Source organism: Mytilus edulis, chromosome 2 (genome assembly GCF_963676685.1).
Source record: "Mytilus edulis chromosome 2, xbMytEdul2.2, whole genome shotgun sequence".
Lineage (NCBI taxonomy): Eukaryota > Metazoa > Mollusca > Bivalvia > Mytilida > Mytilidae > Mytilus > Mytilus edulis.
In genome coordinates, this window is record NC_092345.1 from 53957486 (window position 1) to 53970025 (window position 12540).

The 12540-nt window shown below is 31.4% G+C and overlaps 1 long non-coding RNA gene across 1 annotated transcript; it reads left to right on the forward strand.

Moving 5' to 3' along the window:
• The first annotated feature begins 1263 nt into the window (after positions 1 to 1263).
• LOC139510601 (uncharacterized) lies at positions 1264 to 2619 on the forward strand. Its single transcript, XR_011661928.1, has 3 exons — positions 1264 to 1378; positions 1499 to 2084; positions 2454 to 2619. It is a non-coding gene; the product is annotated as an uncharacterized lncRNA (long non-coding RNA).
• The last annotated feature ends 9921 nt before the right edge of the window (positions 2620 to 12540 follow it).

Genomic DNA, 12540 nt, shown 5'->3' on the forward strand with positions numbered 1-12540 from the left:
TCCAATGTCGACTTTCATTGCCAGAAAAGGCATTTGAAAAACCGACGGGTGGTTTGAATATCTAAAAGAAATGTTTTCCGGTGAGACAATACGAAACATACGTGTCATTTAGAATACCTAAATACTTCCGTATTCGAACGTCTGGATATCTGAACATTTTGCAGGTTTTGATTGGTTGTTCCTTCCTTGACATCCAGTGTCAATTACCTCATGCATATTCTGGACGAGAAACCATCTAGTACAATATATTAAAAAAAAGAAGTATGAAAGGCCAACCGGAGTGAAGGACGGATTTGTTGTGCGCAGAGAATTATTCTTTTAACAATAAGGCAATTTATAAATACCTCAAAAGGTGCTACGAGAGTTCTGTAATCTGAAAAGAACATGGATATGTCTCTCTACCTCGGATTGGATTTAACCTCAGCATTCCGACCTTACGAGACTAGGTATACATCCACACAGCCAAAATGACGTCCTTATGTCGCAAGTGGTTATAGCTTGCACAAGAAAGTTCCAGGTGACTATATTGTACATCCCAGTCTCAAGTCAACCCTTCGATTTTAAAAGATTTAATTATCCCATTTTTGTGAGATCTCATTTAGACCTACATACCTTAATGTTCCTTCGACACTTCGAAAAAATAGCCAATTTTATAAATTAACTTCAAGTTTTGCATCTTGATACTTACGTAGGAGTCAACCATCTGTATTAGCGTCCTTGATACCTTCGCGTGAAGTAGTAACTATTTATACAAAAATTGGTATACTTGTTATGATTGCCTATGAGTTAACTATAACTCAAAGTTCAAATGAAGTAAATGTAAGAACATATAGGTAACCGAACGTCTTTTAACAATGAATAAAAAAAAACATACCGTATGGTCGTCTTTAAAAGAGCCCAACATAAAAAAAATATAAAACAATTCATTAGAGAAAACTAACAACCTAACGGACAAAATCAATAAACGTAGTTACCATTTAAAGCAATATTCAATGATTTTTTTAAGGTAACCTTTTCGAATAAGTATATTTAAAGTATTGATAAGTTTACCCAGATCGTTTCTAAATTTCCGGGCTCGGTTTAATTAGTTTCACAGTTGAAGCATACTACTATTGTGGCTTGCTATACAGTTTGATATTCTAAAGTATAAACACAGAAAATGATCCTTATCAATATTTTCACAAATGTATATCTCGTTCAACTATGAAATGTAGGATTGTGTGCTATGTAGAACATATACAACACGATTAATGATAGGTCAATGTTTAACGAATGTAAAAGAATTCATCACATAAGTATAAACAAATTTTACATGAAAAACAAATAAATGTACACCTTTTATAGCATTGTTTAAAATTTCTCTCTTAATCTTTTGAAGGTAAGTTATTTAATATTATCAAGATTTGCTGCTATAACTGTTTTACTTAGTATTTGTAATTAGCATATTTGTTAAAGCTATTTATATTGCTTTAATATTTTCTATTTGTATTTTGATCAGGTTCGTCAAGATAAAAGATGATTTTTTCATTAATCTTGTTAATAACTTGCGTTACAAAATCTAGAACACTGCTTCTTCTCGGCAGCAGAAATGGTACTACTACCGAACATGAAAGAAATGGTGAATATACCACAAAACTACGTCTGAACAATAGTTACATGAACAGTATAACACCGACTACGAGTTCGTCCTTATATGATGGGAACAAACTTTTGACGACGAGTATGCTTTCAAATACGATACATTCTACAGAAAATATACCAGCAAATATTTACCAAACCATGACAGCTCGATGGATTGACAACAAAACTAGGTCATACTTGAATGTGATTCCACAGTCTACATGGAAATATCAGACAGAAACAATCAGTCAAATTACAATGACAGAGACACTGTTAACAAGCATAATATCTGAAATCAACGACACAGTTAGTAGTGAAAGGACAAATACACACCAAGCAGTACGTATAAAACCTAGAAGATCTTCTGTAATACAGCACTCGGTGGTCGTCACAACAGAAAACACTCCCGGTGTTGGTAAATTAGGACAACAGATTATAAACTGTGATTTATTGAGAAACCTAGGGTATGTACATGTGTAATTGAGTTGTTTTAAGTAAGCATGATACTGGTGTTTTACATGTGTATAATCAATTTCAGATATCTCGAAATGTTTGTCATGAATTTTCATTAAAATATTCTTTTAATTTCGATCAACATAAATATATTTTTCAATAGTAATTTAATAATCATCGTAGAAATCCATTTTAACAATATATTAATGCCTTGATTTTAATTCAATGTGACTGTATTTTTTGAAAAAAATAAGGAAAAAAATAAAAATAAAAATATTGTAGTCGATAGCTATACAGCACAGCAGTACACGTTAAAAAGGTTTAAAAAAACAGCTGAGGCTTTACTTAAATGATCTATTATTGTTCTTTTTATATTTCAGTTTCAACCATCCTGTATGTAATCCCGGACAATGGACATAAAGTATGAATGATCAAAGCTATTACCAGTAATACACAGTCTACGGAACTTAACATATTTACACAGAAATCTTATCCATTATCATTAAAAAAAATCCGCTTTTACATTAAAACAATATACATACTATTGTTCATGCATCTTTTAAATTAAACACACGTTCAGTGCAATTCTTTTCTTTCAAAGACAATCTTGATTTGGTATGAAAGTTGTTTATGTATTTAAAATCTTTTGTATTTTGTAGAATCTACGTAACTTACCCTCCGATAGAATATAGGTTAGGAATCTCCATCTCGTTCGGTGTTTTAATAAATACTCAAAAGCCAAAATCTTTCAAAACTACAGCTTTAAGCATTTTGTGCCTTTTAAAAAAATATTATAATTATACAAATCCATGTTGTTATTATCTAGAATAGAATATATCGTTAATTCTAGTTGAGGTTGATAAAAGAATCGACCTCTATTCAGACACCTTGGTCCAACACCCCATTTGTCCAACAAATACATAGTTCGACATATGTCGGAGAGTCGGTAGACTTTTCTCTCTGCTGAGTAAAAAGAAACGGTATAGACAACACTTCCATCTGGCATGGGAATAATATCATACATGATCCTATAAATATTAGAGAATCCACAACCTTATAATCATTTGCCTCTACAAATACAAATTTTGCAGTACCTAGCTATGCCATACAAAACTTCTCATCTAAAATGGAATTTAAATGATTGATTGATGTTTCGCAAAGGTACCTTGGACAATATTTCATTCATTTTTCGGACAAAAATCAAAATAATAAACGCAATAGGTAAGTCCTGTAATAAGGAAAACCCCAAAAGTTTGAACCGCGACTGGAAAATTATGTTATATTTGAGATGGACAGAAATTAAGTTATCCAATAGCATACTTCAAAGAAGAGTTGTTGGAAGAGTTCATAAAGTCAACAGATCATGACACTACACATCTAAATCTGATCGGAGGTTTCTACGTATTTTTATATCCGACAAAGCCAAATATCCATAGTATCATTGCACAATCGATAACCAATAGTTGATTCTTTTATGTTTATTTCGTTAAGGTTTTTGTTATTTAATTAGCTACTCAATTCAAAACGTATATCATTTTCCGTCCGCTTTGTACATAGTTTTACCTTTCATCCGCAACTTGACGTTTAATAAACACAAAGCTATCAATCATGTTAGAGCGGCTGGAAGTGTAATTTGATGGGAGTGTTGGAATTCTTTTTATTGCATACTAGTATTCATTTAAAATGTTAGACTCTTAAAAAAAAATAACAAAAAATAAACTCTTTAAAAGAAATAATGCGTTATCGGTGTTGTATTTCTAATAAATCCCGTAATCGATATTTGATACATATTTTAGGCGATTGAAGAGAATAAGCAAACACAATGTGTCAACATGATTCTGTTTAGTATACAAGGAGAGTGACACACGAATGAAATTTAAAGTTTGCATATATACAGTAATGTAGTGTACAGTAAGGTTTCAACTCCCTCAGGCAAAGTTGATTTTAGGTGAATTTTGGCTATTTATTTTAGGTATTTTGTTATATCACTCTTTAACTATTTCGGTACTCTTTAACTATTTCGGTACATCATCAGATTTCAAATGTTTGGCTTTGAGCATTCCCGATGAAGGTAAATCCAGAAAAGCGCTTCGGACGCATGCAATTATTAAACGTATTGTTTTCATTTTTTTACAAACACAAAATTTTTATGCATATTCCACGAGCTGCTAATAGCGGGCTTATCATTTGCACCCCTAGTCGTTCCGTATTTGCTCCTGCTTTTAAATGGCGGTTGATTGACAAAGAAGTAGCAAATACCAAAATCGAGTGTATGAATGGGCCGGAAATCGAATTCACGCCATCTTGTTTTATTATTACGACTAATATGCTTGCTTATGCAAATAATCTGGACTTATGTTCTTGACCGAAAATATAAATAGTTATGACAAGGAAGACAGAGAAATTTTAAAAGAAACATGAGAAATAGGCGTCTTATACTCAGTGCTATATGATACACATAGCCTTTTACTTTTACATTATGTAAACTCATAATTAATGTTTTTGGCAAGTAAGCCTGTCATGGACATTATTTATTCGCATAATGCATGTCAAAATTACGTTTATATGACTTTATCTTAGGTTATAAATTCCAAAATATTTACCAACCTTTGCATAATAATAATTTGATTAGCTTCTTAGATCCTTCTACTCCAAAGGATAACTGAATGATGATAAAGAAGAATGGTAATCTTTTTCGTCTTCTTCCAGACGACAGTACAATCCTTGCCAAAGTGAGGTTTCCCTTTTGCTGTGCTGGATTTGTAAATTCACAGTCACTTACAGTCTCAATGGAGACATAAAGTCGATGCCTAGTGTTAAAAGAGTGCCACACTATTTTAACTAGAACACAAGAACCACTACATCAACTCTTTGATGAGTCCGTAGGTGACCTGCTTTGTGGCAATCTTTCTCTCTCTATTCAAATAAACTCATCATAGATACCAGGATAAAAAAATTATATTTACGCCAGACGCACGTTTCGTCTACAAAAGACTCGTCAGTGACGCTCGAATAAAAAAATGTTTAAAAGGCCAAATAAAGTACAAAGTTGAAGAGTATTGAAGACCAAACATTCAAAAGATCATCATTTCATACGGCAATTTTATTTAGAATTTGCAAAAAGTAAAATAACAAAAATATCGAACTTCGAGGAAATGTCTAAACGAAAAATCCATAAACAAATTGAAAAACCTGTCTCTTTGACACATTCCCGATTCCATTCTCAATTTTATTTAGAAGTGGTAAAAAGGTAAATTACAAATATACCGAACTCGGAGGAAATTTCTAAACGGAAAGTCCATAAGCAAATAGTAAAATTCATCAAAAGCAGTTATAAATTAATACATCTCCGTGTGCTGGATTCGAGAACCAGATTATTGCCGTAAAAAGTGGAAAGTATCCGTGGTCATCTTATATTCACAGATATTACATACAATCGTTCAAATGATGATGACGTCCGTAAAACTGTCATGGGAAACATTTATTTAACGTAACCGTTCTAAACTATTGGTTCGATAGCTGCTTATTAAATTCCATATCATAAGTGAATGAATTCATAATCTTTTAAGAATTGTAGCTAAAGCTCCTCCAGGCAAAGTTACTGTGCGATGTATTTGACAATGCTTTAAGGATGTATTCTTCTGACTTTTCAGTCTCGTTCAGTCTCGTTGAAATCTCGTTCTTGAATTATTTCCAAAACATGTAATACAAGTAGAAAATATCAATGAATTTTAAAAATATTATAATCAAACATAACTCTGTGAAAAAATTGTGTATTTACAATGAACGGTTTTGGAGTAATCCAGTTTTCAAATTTTACGACCAATCAAGTCAGTATTTTTAGCCAAAATTTTTGAGAAAATGGGTGAGGGATACAAAAAGTGATTTTACAAGAATCATGTACATCCCATATCATTTTGGTCTTTTCAAATTTCTTAGATATGTATTTTTTCAATCATTTATCACCAAAAAGTTGAAATAATATGCATTTTGTTTTTAGTACTGAGAAAAATCACAAAAATACAAAATTGACTGCATGGTAAATTTTACACAAAAAAGCGTCAAAATATGATAAAACTTTCTTATATTAACACCTACCTATAGCTTTTTTAAGTAAAATTTATTCAGATTGGTCCACTTCATCTTTAGATAAAGTATGAAAAATTGTGGAACTGTGATTTTTTTCACGATAATAGCCCAAAAATAGGTAAAAATCAATGAAAAATGGGAAAATCATCAAATTTGGGCAATTTCAAAGGTCTGTAGCAAAAAAAAAAAGTGCACCACCATATGTTTTTTTCTTCACCAATTATTTTGTTACAGTCTTATAAACCCAAAAATCAGGTTAAGAAAAAAAGTTTAATTCTAGAAATTTTTGGCTCCTCAGAGGTGTACATCCTTAAGATTCTTTTTCTTGTCATAAGGCTCATCAACATTTTCGGTTCTTATCCACCCATGACTATCAAAACATTCGGATTTCAGCGTTCCTGATCAAGGAGAATCCAGAATTCAACGCTTTATCTTGTGCTATTTTAATTTTTTTGTAAGAAAAAACCTTTAGTTAAATGATCTCATTCTTAAGATCATGAGAATTGCTTTATAATGTTTATAGAAAAACTGTTAAACAAACTTTACATATGAACAGATCATCAATCCAAAAACGACAACTCAGCAAATCGTATTTCTTTTAAGGATTAAACAATTCTAACTTGATCCTTTGACCTACGATAATGTTAATTAGGGAAAAGCAGCTCGAAACTCTTCATAGAAAAAACAAAGGAAAAGCAGTATAAGTTATTGAAACTAAATCAGTGCATTCACAACAACTACAAAAGGAAAGTAACAGAACTTTTTTTGTCTAAAAAATCATTTCGATTCCACGTATCATTTTTTCGTGACAATTACCGATTTTTAAAACTTATGGTAAGGTTTAAATTGAACAATCCACAATACATGGTCGCAATACACGTTATTTGTTAAATACTTAATCATAGGATGGTTATTGGTTCCTCAGTTTTGTAAAAATCTAATTATCAACCTAGTACATCAACTCATCATAGATACCAGGACTAAATTCCGTATACACGCCAGACGCGCGTTTCGTCTACAAAAGACTCATCAATGACGCTCGAATCCGAAAAAGTTAAAAAGACCAAATAAAGTACGAAGTTCGGCATTTTTTTGTTTACATGAAGTATCATCGAGATGCTCATATTATAAATTAACTGTTTATTAAACTTTAAATTTTACTTGGAGATTTCTACCCAACGAATAGATTATCTTAGCTATATTTGGCAATTTCGAAATTGATGGTTATCAACGTTGTTCTATTTTGTACTTGTTTTTAGCCTGTTTAACACTTAGACTCGAGCGTCACTGATGAGTCTTGTAAAGACGAAACGCGAGTCTGGTGTAAAAGAAAATCAATCCTGATATTTTATATGAGTTTATTCTTAATTTGTTAAAAAAAAATCATTCTTAACCTCTCCTTTCACTTTATTTATTTCATAAATCCTCTTGAAATATTATCAAATTTGTATTATCATCTTATTATCAGTGACCAGTTTCAATGTCATAAAATTGATTGAAAAAGCTGATAGGAGGTCTGAGTGTATAAGTTTTATATATTCTGGTTATATAATACGAATTATGCGAGTTTTGCTTTATATTACTAATGTGTTTCCGTATTTAAGTACCTGGAAATTACATAACTACTTACATATACTTATGTAAAATGTTTTGATTGATAGTTTATTCTTGATAATCCAGTGGCAATTATCGCATGCATATTGATGTTATGAAACCGCATTAACAATAAATACATTAGATGTGATCTAGAAGGTAGGCGGACAGGAATGAAGGATGGTTTTTATGGATAGGAAGATAGGCTCGAAACAAGTCACTGAAAGACACACAAGTAGTTTTTGCAATGGTTTTTCAATGTGCAGGGAACGTGCCACTCTCTCAATACGGGGCATCGGATTTAAATTCCAAATTCGAATCGGACATGGCTGCGTAGTTACGTGATACTGGCCCCTACGAATACATAGAAGATAAGTTAAACACATGGGAGGTAAGGTCAGGAGCCGTAACCCTTATGGATTTTACTTACCCTCTATAAACAACGGTAAAACGAATTTATCGCAATCGGAAATTTTAAGGTCAAATTGTACAATAATAAACATGTGAGAGAATACGGGAATGACGTCACCATTAATGCGAATCAAGTCTTGGGATTTGTTTTTTGTTTTGTTTGTGTAAAAAAAAAGAAATTCTTGTTGTTTTTCTATTTCTCTTTTTAAATATGGGGTTTAATCTCAACCATGCAACAAAGGTTTACACCAACAACTTTTAAGGGAAAATATCAGTTACAAGGCAATTGCAATAAACAGAAAAATGGAATTTAAAAATTGTGAAAGCGCAAACAATGACTAAAATTTATTTGGAAACATCAGTATACCTTAACAAACCTAGGTTAAGAGAAGTAAACAAAGAAATACTTTTAACTGAATTTGGCCTTCTACAGAAAAAAAAAAATGATTTTCATTGTGTTCATGATTTTTTTTCAGAACCTTCCTCCGTTTAAATATTTTTTTTCTTATGAAAAGGACTGCAAAAAAAATTTCTTATCATGTGGAACAGAAATTGAAAAATTTCCATAAAATTTCCAGAAATTCATTTGAATTCTTTAATTGATTTTATTATTTAGTTTTTTGGTATTTTTATCTTTCCAGCATTTTGAATTTTGTCTTGGTTATTCCATATTTTTAAGACAAAGAATATTTGTTGAAATGGTCATTTTATGACCGTCAGATATGGTTTCATAAGCAGTCTTTTAAAGTAGCCCTGATGTATGACACAGACTTGTATACGGATAGTATTTTCCGTTAGTATTATTCTTTTTCAATGGAATGTCAATTATCATAGTTGGAAACAGGAGATGTTTATAAGAGTTGCAGTTTTAAGTATGGTCTAAATGTCATATCATGCTGGAGATTCGGAATGCTTTTAAATATTTCTTGATCGAACACTATAACAGGAACATACAAAAATGATAAGGTATAAATAGAAATCTTATCTTAATCTTAAGACTGTACAGATGTTTATAATCTGATGTTTCACTGTCTCGTCTGTTATAAATAGTTTCAACATTCTCAAATTCAGCAGTGCGAATTTTTGTTTTCAAGCAGGTGACAGCATAATTTTTTTTCCAGCTACAGTGCAAAATCTTAAAACATTTCGGTCAGCTAGTCCATCAAAATATATTTTTCAAAATAATCCCAGGACCCCCCCCCCCCCCCGCGATATGAAAATGGTATGGGTGTTGGCTTATTAGGATTTACTGACATCTGTTTTATTTGTTATTTAAACCAGTTTAGTTGTAACTTGTAAAAACTTTCAAATTTTCTATGTGTATTTTGTAAGGTTGATCATGATAACTCAAATGATTTCAATAGTACTATTTTGTAACTTAAATGTGTAATAACAAAAATCGTTCGAATACATTTTTAAAAAGAGAAGTAGTGCATTGATTTAAAACAAATGTGACTTTGTTCTTCCGAAAAGGTAATATGGTCAAAATGGTAATACCGAATGTGTATGATTTTCTCTATAGCTAACTACATCCGAACAATTTTAAAAACGTCTTGCAAAACGGGACTTGAATTCAATGATCTATATTGTTCCATTTTTATTTCAGTGTCAACCATCCGGCATGTAGTCCTGGTCAATGGACATAAGAATTATCAAAACTATTATCAGGAATATACACTATACTGAACTTGACATATTAGTAATACTATTTCAATTGTATAACACTTTAGAGACTATATTAAAGGATTTTGAAACAATCATCCATGCATCCATAAATCAAGCAAGTGTTCAGTGTAATACTTTCATTTCCAAAATTGATGCTGTTTGAAAAGTTGTTAATTTTATGATTTTGTAACCTGTGGATAACACATAACTAAACCTTCAATGAAATATTCATAAAAATGTCCTTCTGATTCTTTGGCAAATACTCGAAAGGTAAAACTCTTTAACAATTTCAACTCTTTGGCATTTTAGGCCTTTAAAAAAAATGAATAATAATGTTCATATATACAATACAAATTTGTAAATATCTGTAGAAGAAGATATGAATCTAGTGGAGATTGAAAAAGACCTTTTCGAAAATAAACCTAGTGTAAAATCAAATCAGATATAATTTGTACTACCTTATTGGTCTTTCGGTATAAAATAACGTATTTAGTTATATTTAGTGGAATACCTCAATAATAGCTTGAACATTTTGTTGTTCAAATGTTTTGCAATGGTTTTACACATACTATATCAATTGTTTATCGGTAATGTATCCTATCCGATAAACTGACATTTGTTTAATCCCTAGTTAGATTGGTAAATTGTTGATCAGCTTTGACGTCTAAATGCTCTGACAAACTGGATTGAAAGATTCGTTCGCGTCAGTCATTATTTGGATTCATTTAAGACGACTCGCTTCTAAATGAGGTCAGTAAAGAAAGTCGGCTTACGTGCAAGAGGTCAAGGATTAGATAGTCGATCTGATCAAATGAAGACTTGAAAATTTGTACTTGCTGCTTCTTCGCTACGCATACAGTACTTAGGGTAAGACCAAAGTCTGGTCGACTCGGAATCAGAGTATTGTGGCTTGAAAGGAAATGGGTTTACTAAAAGATTCAAACAAAATTTCTTGACTAAATAGAACTACATGTTCTTTAATCAGTTAAACATTAGTGATGAATGGCATTTCCGCCATCTTGGATCGCAAAATAGTCTTGGACACGTATTTGTCAAAGATTTTGTCTCATCATACATTTGGTCATTCTATATAATGTGTAAATATAGATTTTTTGTTTTAATACTTTGCTTCGGATAATTAAATTTTGTAAAGGATTGCATAGTTAAAATTTTCTGTTTTATATTATACCAATAAAAACAACATTTTATAAAGCTACATTTGTATCTTATCATAATTCTCCATGATATTGCTTTCTCGTTTATAATCCATACACAATTTGGCAACCTGTATATAATTAAAAAAAAAGATCGGTCATCTGTACAATTTGTTTTTTATAAATGTAAATATAATATGATATAAATGTTTTTCCTCTTAAAACATATAACTAGATATGTTTTATATCCAACAATCCTCATATTAAAAAGTAAAATCACTGAAATACTGAACTCCGAGCAATGTCATATATTCTAATGCAGATGAAATACAGTTGATAGATAGGAAAAACGGAAAAACCGTATAGCGGGTTATTTTCGCGGGTGTAAAATTTCGCGATTTTCATAGAAAAAGGCATACGAAATAATTTTTATCAACACCTTTACATGTACACTTTTAAATTGGCGGAATTTATTTTTGCGATTTTGTTCTATCCGCGAAAATAAGCGAAAATTTACGCCCCGCGATAATATACCGCTATACGGTTTTGAATCTACGATGTTTTTTTTAACTCAACAGCGAAGTTGTACCATTATCAACACAACAGGTGCCACAGGTAGACCAAAGGAGTAAGTTCTGTAAGGACCACATTTGGCCCCGATTTATAAAGTTCATTGTTACAAGATAAAGCATGTTTTAAGTTAAATGTAAGTTAAATAGAACTTGTTGGGTGAAACTTTTATTTCTAAGCGTTGATTTTTATATCCCAAATAGGCGAAGATAAGAGATTTTGACGAAATTTGTCAAGTTGGTCGGATTTCAACCCAATTTACTACCAGGATACATAGAGCCGACAAATTTAATATTCATGTAAGACATGTAAAATGTCTTTACAAACATTATTTTAAAATTGTCCTTTTTCATACGTGAGTTAACCGTGATGTGTTACAGATGGAATGTAAGTGTCGTTCTGCACTACTGATATTTGCCGAAATGAAAGGTTTTGGACTTTAAAAATCACAATTATACAGACTTTTTTCTATACGACTTCAGATTTTGTGCTTATTTTTTATATGTGGGTATACAATGATGAGTTACAGATCAGTTTATTGTTTCGTTTCGTTATGCCGATTTTAATGTCGTTTAAACACGTATTGTACAATGAAATGCAGTCAAGTTTAGCATTTGATAGTTCATTGATAACATTCTGGCGTAACATAAACACACAACTTGTAACGTCTCATTTCATTGGCCGAAAGATTCAAATACAAAAACAATGTAGTCAGTGTGCACGTGAATTGACATAGGTGACCGACAAAGGAATGTACTATGTTACTACGAACGTAAAAGCAAGGATTTGTTTAATTTACAAACCTTTGGTCAAAAGAATTAAATAAATCTTTTGTTAACTTCAAATAGTGGGGTCGAAATATTATACTGATATTTTGTATTAAGTAATATTATAAGTTCTTAATGCATGCAGCAACTCAATTATCGTGTACCGCATAACGAGAAATATAAGGATAAAATAAAACGCATGTGCCGCTTTTATACAA